This window comes from Ochotona curzoniae, unplaced genomic scaffold (genome assembly GCF_017591425.1).
Source record: "Ochotona curzoniae isolate NIBS_2020 unplaced genomic scaffold, NIBS_Ocur_1.0 contig_21, whole genome shotgun sequence".
NCBI lineage: Eukaryota > Metazoa > Chordata > Mammalia > Lagomorpha > Ochotonidae > Ochotona > Ochotona curzoniae.
In genome coordinates, this window is record NW_024465322.1 from 4,210,154 (window position 1) to 4,218,306 (window position 8,153).

The 8,153-nt window shown below is 45.4% G+C and overlaps 1 non-coding gene across 1 annotated transcript; it reads left to right on the forward strand.

Annotated features, from left to right (window-relative positions):
• The first annotated feature begins 1,337 nt into the window (after nucleotides 1-1,337).
• Nucleotides 1,338-1,442, forward strand: LOC121150490. The gene has a single exon (XR_005882974.1). It is a non-coding gene; the product is annotated as a U6 spliceosomal RNA (small nuclear RNA).
• The last annotated feature ends 6,711 nt before the right edge of the window (nucleotides 1,443-8,153 follow it).

Here is an 8,153-nt window from a genome sequence, read left to right on the forward strand (position 1 = left end):
AAACTGTGTTGGCCGATATTGTCCAGGGGGATCTGGGGGCAGGGGAGGCGGAGGTATTTCAAGTCCAGGGAAGGGAATTCCAAGTGTGGGGCAAAAGATAATTACCACTTGCAGTAACCCATCCCTGACACCTCCAACCAGAAAAACCATACCTGCCCATGATTAGGATCCTAAAGAACCCTGTATCGACAGCAAGCAAAGGAAGGCCATGAGTACCGCTGACCAATCAGTAACTTGGACACAAGTTGAACATGTGCCAGTCTCAACTTCGGTCCGTGAGAACCTTCACGCTTCATGCCTAGGGAGCCTGGGAGTTTGGCAATAGCCTCTGAACTCCTCAGAGCTCGGTGCTTTTGACACCTGCTTTCTTCCTCCATTGCAATGTCACAGACTGGACAAATGGACTCAGGTTTGGGAGTTCCAGAACAATGCCTTCAGCTAGTCGATGCCATTGTTCCGCTATCATGTTTTCAAAGAAATGTGTTTTGGAGTGTTTCTGCTTACAAGGTTGTACGACTCACCTTTTTGAATTTTTTTTTTTCATTTGAGAGATAGTGTTTACATCTGCTGATTCATTGCCCAAATGCCCACGATAGCCAGGGCTGGGCATGTGGGTTCCAAGAACCCAGTCACTGAAGCCACCACTGTGGGGGGACTGAACCCAAGTACTCTGATATGGGCATCTCAGTCAGTGCTTTCATGCTAGGCCAAAGGCCTGCCTTGGCCTCTCTATTCTTAAGTTTGCAATTTGGTAATTATTCAAGAATACAATCTTGATAGTAGCTCTGAATCTTTCTTTTTTTCTTAATTAGACCCATATAAGAAGTGACTTCCACCTTACAGGATTTATTGTCATACACCGGGTGTGCTTACAACAACAAACTTCATGAAACATTATCTAACCCTTAGTCTATCATGCTGTGACACTCACCATCCTCTTTCATTCGGCAACTCGTTTCACAACAGACTCCTGACCTGTGGCTGAACAAACAGTGTTCAGAGGGCGTCTTACCACGTGGGGGAAGCCCCAGCAGAGGCTCTCAGCTTGTCACCTCACATTGACTCGGCCACTCCTCCTCTTGCAGGGCCCTCAAAGCCCTGTATCCTTGCCCATTCTCTCGCTGTTGTAACTGTCTCCGATGCCACCTGCTGTAAGTGAGGCCAAACATGCACAGATTTAAGGCAGCGAGCCTGCAACATCTGTCAAGGGCTTCTAATCTGGAACATTAAATTCCATAAAATTGATGATTACATAATCAGCAATCAAGAGAAGGGCAAATATTGAAGGAGAATTTGTCCCACAAAAGCACAACACACACATAGCATCCACATTTTTCGCGCTTGCTTCGGCAGCACATATACTAAAATTGGAACGATAGAGAAGGTTAGCGTGGGCCCTGCGCAAGAACGACACGGAAGCATCCGCGTGTTTCAGTCACCTTCCTCTAGGGTTGTGTGTGTGTGTTTTAAACCCTCTGTCCCCTCTAATGTCAGATATTTTGCTCAGTGGGTACAATACGGTTTGCGTTCTTTGCCCTAATGCTTGCTTCTTTCCCAGAAAGCTGCTTTTCTCTTGGGCTCATGGCAGCCTTCCATGTGGTCGCCCTCCATTCTCTGAAGAAAGGAGGCTCTTTCATTCAATCCCGGGCACTAGCTCTCACTTGACTCCTCACCCACTCATCAATCACTCAGTGCCCAAAGAGTCTCGGGAAACTCTGGCTCTCCTTTCTCTCCCACCAGAACATCCTTTCTGCTTTGCTCAAACAAAGGCGCGTCATCACATCCAGCCAGCCGGTCTTGACGAAAATAACCCCAAACAAGATGGGATTTAAAACAAAAAAAGCTTACTTATTTCATTACAAATAGCATAGGATCCTACTAGCAACTCAGTGTTAGATTTATTTAATTTACTTAGGGATTTGGTGAAATTAATGGAGCAACAGGGAGTTCCCTCCCCCTGAGAGAAATTCCCTTTAATGGTCTCTTTAACCGCACATGCATTGGGCTTGCCACAGAGGCTGGTCGTGTCACTTTCAGTCTCCTAGCGTATCAACTGAGAACTTTGTTAATGACTTTGATGTCTCCCACAATGAGTCTTCCTTTTCACTCAGGCGCCCAAACTACGTAAGAATTTAAGTGATACTCTAGAGCGGAGTGACATCCATCGTCAGTTTCCTGTGGAAAACCTATCAATTCACATCCACCATTCCCATCTTTGGGAGGCCACGTGTTCCGATCGAAAAAAAGATTGGCTAGAAACATTTAATAGGGGTGTGGTGAGCACTCGTTAGAAAATAAAATAATAACCTGTTGGATAATAACCTTTTGGATTGATAACTTTCGATTTTGCAAGGATGAAGGCCAATCATTGTTCCATGATGCAGAAATAACCACAACCCTGTGTTATATGCTCATAGACACATTTTCTTATAACTGTGCATGTGTGTGTTTCATATGCACACACTCATATGAATGAAATCTTTTAAAAAATTGCAAAAGCAGTTGGCTTCGGGTGATGTAGAACAGTGATCATTTTTTCTGCTTTCCTATTTATCTCTCTACTTCCCGTGTTTTTAAATAATATTCATGCACTGGTAGCAAGCCCCAATGAAAGCGAGCTAATCTAAACAGACTGAAAAGGCACGGTCAGGAGCAAGGCCGTCATGGCTGGCAGGGCTGCTGGGTGCAGTGTGGGAAGGAGTCTACACAGAACAGGAGCTCTGACAATTATACCACGTTTGTTGGTGCCACTGTTATTCCCCCCGGACTTTCCTGGAGGGAGGCACCTTCATGGTCTTTTTAAAAATACGTTTATATCTTCTGAGCTTCACCAAGATCTGTCTTTTCTATTTTAAAAATAGTCTCTGGATGTTTTGCCAATGTCAGGAAATGAGGAATAACCTACGAGAATTTCATTGGCTTCTGCTGTTTGGGTCGTTGCAAGAATTTCCACTCTGAACTAGGATGGAGCTGACAGGAAAGTTGGCACTGCGGTCTGGGTGGTGGCATCAGACCATCAGCTGTCGTGAGGAGGGGGAGGGTTATGTGTCTCCCCACCCCGCCCACCTAGGATGAGAACTGCCCACCCCACCGACCACAGCTGCTGGGCAACTCCGTTCAACCATACTCCTTTGCCTATCCCAGAAAATTCCCTCCTTACTCCCTTACGAAGCATTTGCCACCACATCTGCCCTGGGTCTTCCACCTCTTCCCTCTCTTGTACCTTCCTAGCTCAGCCTTCTCCGTCTATTCCCTTTGTTTTGCTTTGGGAGAAAGGCTTTAAGATACATTGCGATGCTTAAATCACGGGTGACGGGTTACTCCACAGCTCCCTGAAAGCCTCGGTGTAGGCTCTGTATAAATAACATGATCAGTATGAAAGTCAGTTCATCAGAGGCGCGGCTCGTTCTCTGGCATCTGCCGTGCTTTTGTTCACCACTGGCACTTTTGGGAATCAATAATACGGGACAGGGCACTATCGGCTTCCATAATGAGATTGTAATTTCTACATACATGCAGATGCCTTTACCTGTTAAGGATCGATGATTGATGAACAGTGAAATGAGATATGCTCCTGAGTAATTGCTTGCAGGAATGGCGTGGGAGGCTTCTTGGATAATTTGCAAGTTCTTTTCATTCATACTCAGCAACGGATGGAAGAGATGCAGCTCCTTATATAATCAGCAACTCTCATCTGCCTCAATTTCTCTTGATCGATCCTCTGTCTGAAGGAGCTCGTTACCTGGCTTTTCTTCTTAGCAAACTTTTTATTGAAGCAAATACACAACACAGATCATGCATGTGTAACTCAGCGATTTTCTCACACACACACACACACACACACACACACACACACACACACAATCCATAAAGTGGTACACCTACATCAGGTGGCAAAACATCATTGGCTTTAGAGGCCCCCTTTGAACCATCTTGGCTTTATCACTCTACTCAAACATAGCCCCGCAGGATTGGTTCAGTGTCTCAACAGGCTAATCCCCTACCTGCAGTCTCAGACTTGGTCCTCAGAATCTCCATGTGGGTGCAGCAGGCTGACTTGAGCCACTGTCCTTAGTAGTTCATAAGAAGAGAACTGGATGGCAAGTGGAGCAACCAAGATTTGAACGGGCCACCCTTAGGGGATGCTGGAGTTACAGGCAGAGCTTAACCTACTATGCAACAGTGCTGATTGCAGAAGTCGTAGTAAGGGCAGGAATCATGCAGGGCTGTTTCAGCTTATCTCCCTCCGTCAAGACGGTGAGATGTGAAGATACACTTCGGGTCAGGCAGACATTGAGGGGGTTTTGTGAAGCAAGGCAGTGTGATTTCTCAGTGCTCTGGGGACTCAGCTCTAACTTAAACAGACTTGCTCAAATTCCTCCTGAGCGGCAGGATTTAGGGCAGGAAAGCTGCCACTTATGTCTCAGCATCCCACATCACAGCTCTGATTGGAGCCCCAGCTCCTCTGCTTCCAGTGCAGCAGTTCCCAGCTAACCTATTGGAGAAGACAGCACAAGTTGGCCACAATTTTTGGCCTCCTGTCATCCACGGGGGAGATCCGGCTGGAGAACCAGGACCCTGACCTTCTCTTAGCTCAGCCCTGGTAGCTGCAGCCATCTGGGGAGTGACCCAGCACATGGGACCTCTCTCTGTCTCTTTTTTTTTTTTTCTTTCTATTGCTCTGCCTGACAAAGACACAAAATAATTTCACTAAGGAGTGAAATCTATCTTTATGTATATTATAGATGTCAAAATTCTCTAAGAGCATTGGGTGTGGTGCCATGGCTTGAGGGTTAATCCTTTGCCTGCAACGTCTCTATCTTATATGGATGCCAATTCGTGTCCCAGCTGGTCCACTCCTGATCTAGCTCCTTGCTTATGACCTGGGAAAGTAGCAGAAGATGGTACATGTCATTGGGACCCTGCACTCATGTAGGGGATCCAGATGAAGATCCTGCTTTCTGGTTTCAGATCAGCTCAGCTACAGCCACTGCAACCATTTGGAAAGTGAACCAACAGATGGAAGATCTCTCTTTCATCTGCCTTTTAATTGGAAATAAATAAATCTTCAAAAGTTTCTGTAAGGACATGAGAAAGTATAATAAGATAAAAGGTTGGTTGGATCAAAATATTTTGGAAGATTTGCCTAGGGTTCCATTTTGCTTTTTTTTTTTTTTTCTTCACTTTAAGGTTTTTTTTTTTCCCCCCACCTACTCTTGTCCTGGATTTTCCTTTCTTCTCAGCTCTCCTTCTTCCTCTTCTCTCTTTCTTGATCTCCTTCCCATCAGGATCTTGTAGGCTCTCCTGGCCACCTGTTCTATTCCTCTCCTGCCTGGTCCCTGCTCACAGGGAAAGAATACCTAGGAGCTCTAAGCATGTGCTTCCATTGCTCCAGCCCTCCTCTGCGCACTCGCCTCCCGACTGGATCTCTCTGCCGCTGGTGTGCCCAGTGACACAGGCCTGGCAGCTGAGGGCTCAGCGGGTGGGAACAGGAGATAAAGGGAAGGTGGCATGGGGTGGGTGACATATAGAGTGGATACACACAATCTGTTTCAGCCAGTTCTGTTGGGTGCCCCACTTTTGAGGCCCATTGTCAATGCCATCGAGTTTGGCAGTCTGAGGATGTACTGTGTCCTTTGTACTGCGGCCAACAACTATTCAGCGTTGCTTGTTGTGGTGGAGTGGATGTGGTTTTGTTTTGTTTTGTTTTTGGCCTCAGTAAATCCATGCTTCTCTTGGGAAGGACCAAAAGGGGGTCTGTGGTGATTGCCCGGCTGCTGTGAGGAGGCTGCCTTGTCCCCTGCCAGAGGGACACTGTCTGTTCGGTGTCTGCAGGAGACCATTCACAGCAGAAGCAAAGGCCCTGGACCCCTGTCTCAGTGTTTGCCAAAATCTCCAGCAGTATTTCTTTGTCATCTGATTCCGACCGGGTGGTTTTTGTGTCTTATCCATTGGCTGCCTAAATTGGAGACTTGGCTGAAGATGAACTGGATGAAGTTCAATCCAGACAAGATGAATGCCCAGGGATAGTAAATCATAGAAAAGGGAAGATAGACCTCTGGTTCCCTCCTCCCCTGCCTGCCCTCTTTAATGGAATTTTCCACTAGAGCGATGGTAGCTTTTCAGGGAGCAGAGTATGACCAGTACTTGGCATGTGTTAAGTTCTATCGAGAAGCAGAATGATGGGATGGTGAACAATCCAAGAACTTTGGATTCCCCAATCTGCCTTTAAAGACTGACTCAATCAAACAAAAAGTCATTTGGGTGACTGTGAGTAAATTGTTTCAACATGAACCCAGTCCCCAGTTTGTCCACCGGTGGGGAGGGGAGTGGTAATGCAGGCCTCAAAGCACTGGCCTGGGACCGTGAGCCTGGGATGGTGCTTCATACAATTGCCCTAGCAATTGCATCTTTCTAGCTGATGGATAAATACTAAACAGGGGGCAGTTGCCACAGCGCCACTTGCTCATAGGAACTCAGAGGTTACATTTCAGAAGGAGCATGGCTGAGACGAAAATTATAGCTGTCTGGTGTGCAGCATACCCAATGAACAGATTCTGGGCAATGACGGATCAAAAGGCCTTACTGGTCCCAGGTAACACTTGTGTAAGGCTGTTCCGGCATTAGTGGTCTGCCACCAAGTGCACACGCTCCACATACAGGGGCATGCTGTGAGTTCATGTAGAGGCCTCAGGGTTCATTATAAAAATGATTGGCTAGATCATCACCCACGTACTCCTGAGGAAGCATCCCCGAGTGTTTCTTCAAACTAGGAATCCCAGTGAAGCCAAAAACAACATCTGAACTCAGCAGCTCGAATATCCAGGTGTCATTCAGAAATCAAAGCCACTGAATAAGAATCCATATCAGATACACACTGATATGGCTACTGAATAGATAGCAAGTGAGATAGGCAACTGGCATAGGAAAACATTAGACACATTCTTCTGTATCTGGGTTGTGGCTTATGCTGGAGTTTGAGATGGTGCTTGTTCCAGTTCAAAGCCAGGGAATCCACACGCGTCCTTCACATGAGTGTAGGGGCCCATGTACTGGGGCCATTTTTCATTGCCTTGTTTCTTACCTCTGCAGGCTGTTATCTAGTTGTCCCAACAGTATTTGTCACAGAGACAACAATTTCCCCCTGAGTTATATTCAGTTCCCTTGTTGGCTGTACATGGGTAGGCTCACTGCTGGGGTTTCTATTCTGTTCCGTTGATCTTCTCTATTTCTCCACCAGTACCAGACGATTGTGCTTACCATTGGCCTGCAGTACGTCTTGAGGTCTAAAATTGTGATTCCTCCAACTTTGTTTTTATTTTTCAAGTTAGCATTGGCTATTCGTGTTCTCTTGTGTTTCCAGATGAATTTTTGAATCATGTTTTTTCCTGCTCTGAGAAGAATGTTTTTGGGAATTTGTTTTGCATCCCACTGAATACAGATCATTTTGGGGGGGGGAAAAGTTGTTTTGATTATGTTGATTTGATTGGTTCGGGAACACAGTTTCTCCAACTTTGAATGTCTTTTTTTTTTTTAATGTTTTGTAATTTTTGTCATACGTGACTTTCACGTCTTTGGTTAGGTTTATTCCAACATATTTACAGCTCGTCTCTGTCATTTTGATTGAGACAGCTCTTAGCAAGTTCTTTCTCAGCGATGGAGTTATTCGTACATATTGGGGCTATTGATTGATGTTCGTTGATTATTGCACCCTGCTACTCTGTCAAGCTTTCTAATGAGTTCCAACAGTCTCTTGATTGAATCTTTTCTTTCTCCTATGTACAGAGTCTTGTCATCTGTGTACAGGGATAACTTTAATTCCGCATTTCCAAGTTAAATTCCTTTAACTTGTTTTTCTTGCCTCATACATGGCTCTAGTGAGGACTTCCAATACTCTGTTGAATAGTGGTGTGGAAGTGGACATCCTTGTTCCAGATCTTATTCTAATTTAGATCTTAGTGGAACATTTTCCAGTCTTTCTCTGTTTAGCATGACAGTGTCATTGGGTTTTTTTGTAGATTGATTTGTTTGCGTTGTGGAACATTCCTTCTATAACTATGTTGCTTAGAGTTTTCAGCATGAAATGGTGTTGGATTTTATTGAATGCCGTCTCTGAATCTATTGAGATGCTCATGAATCTATTGAGATGAACA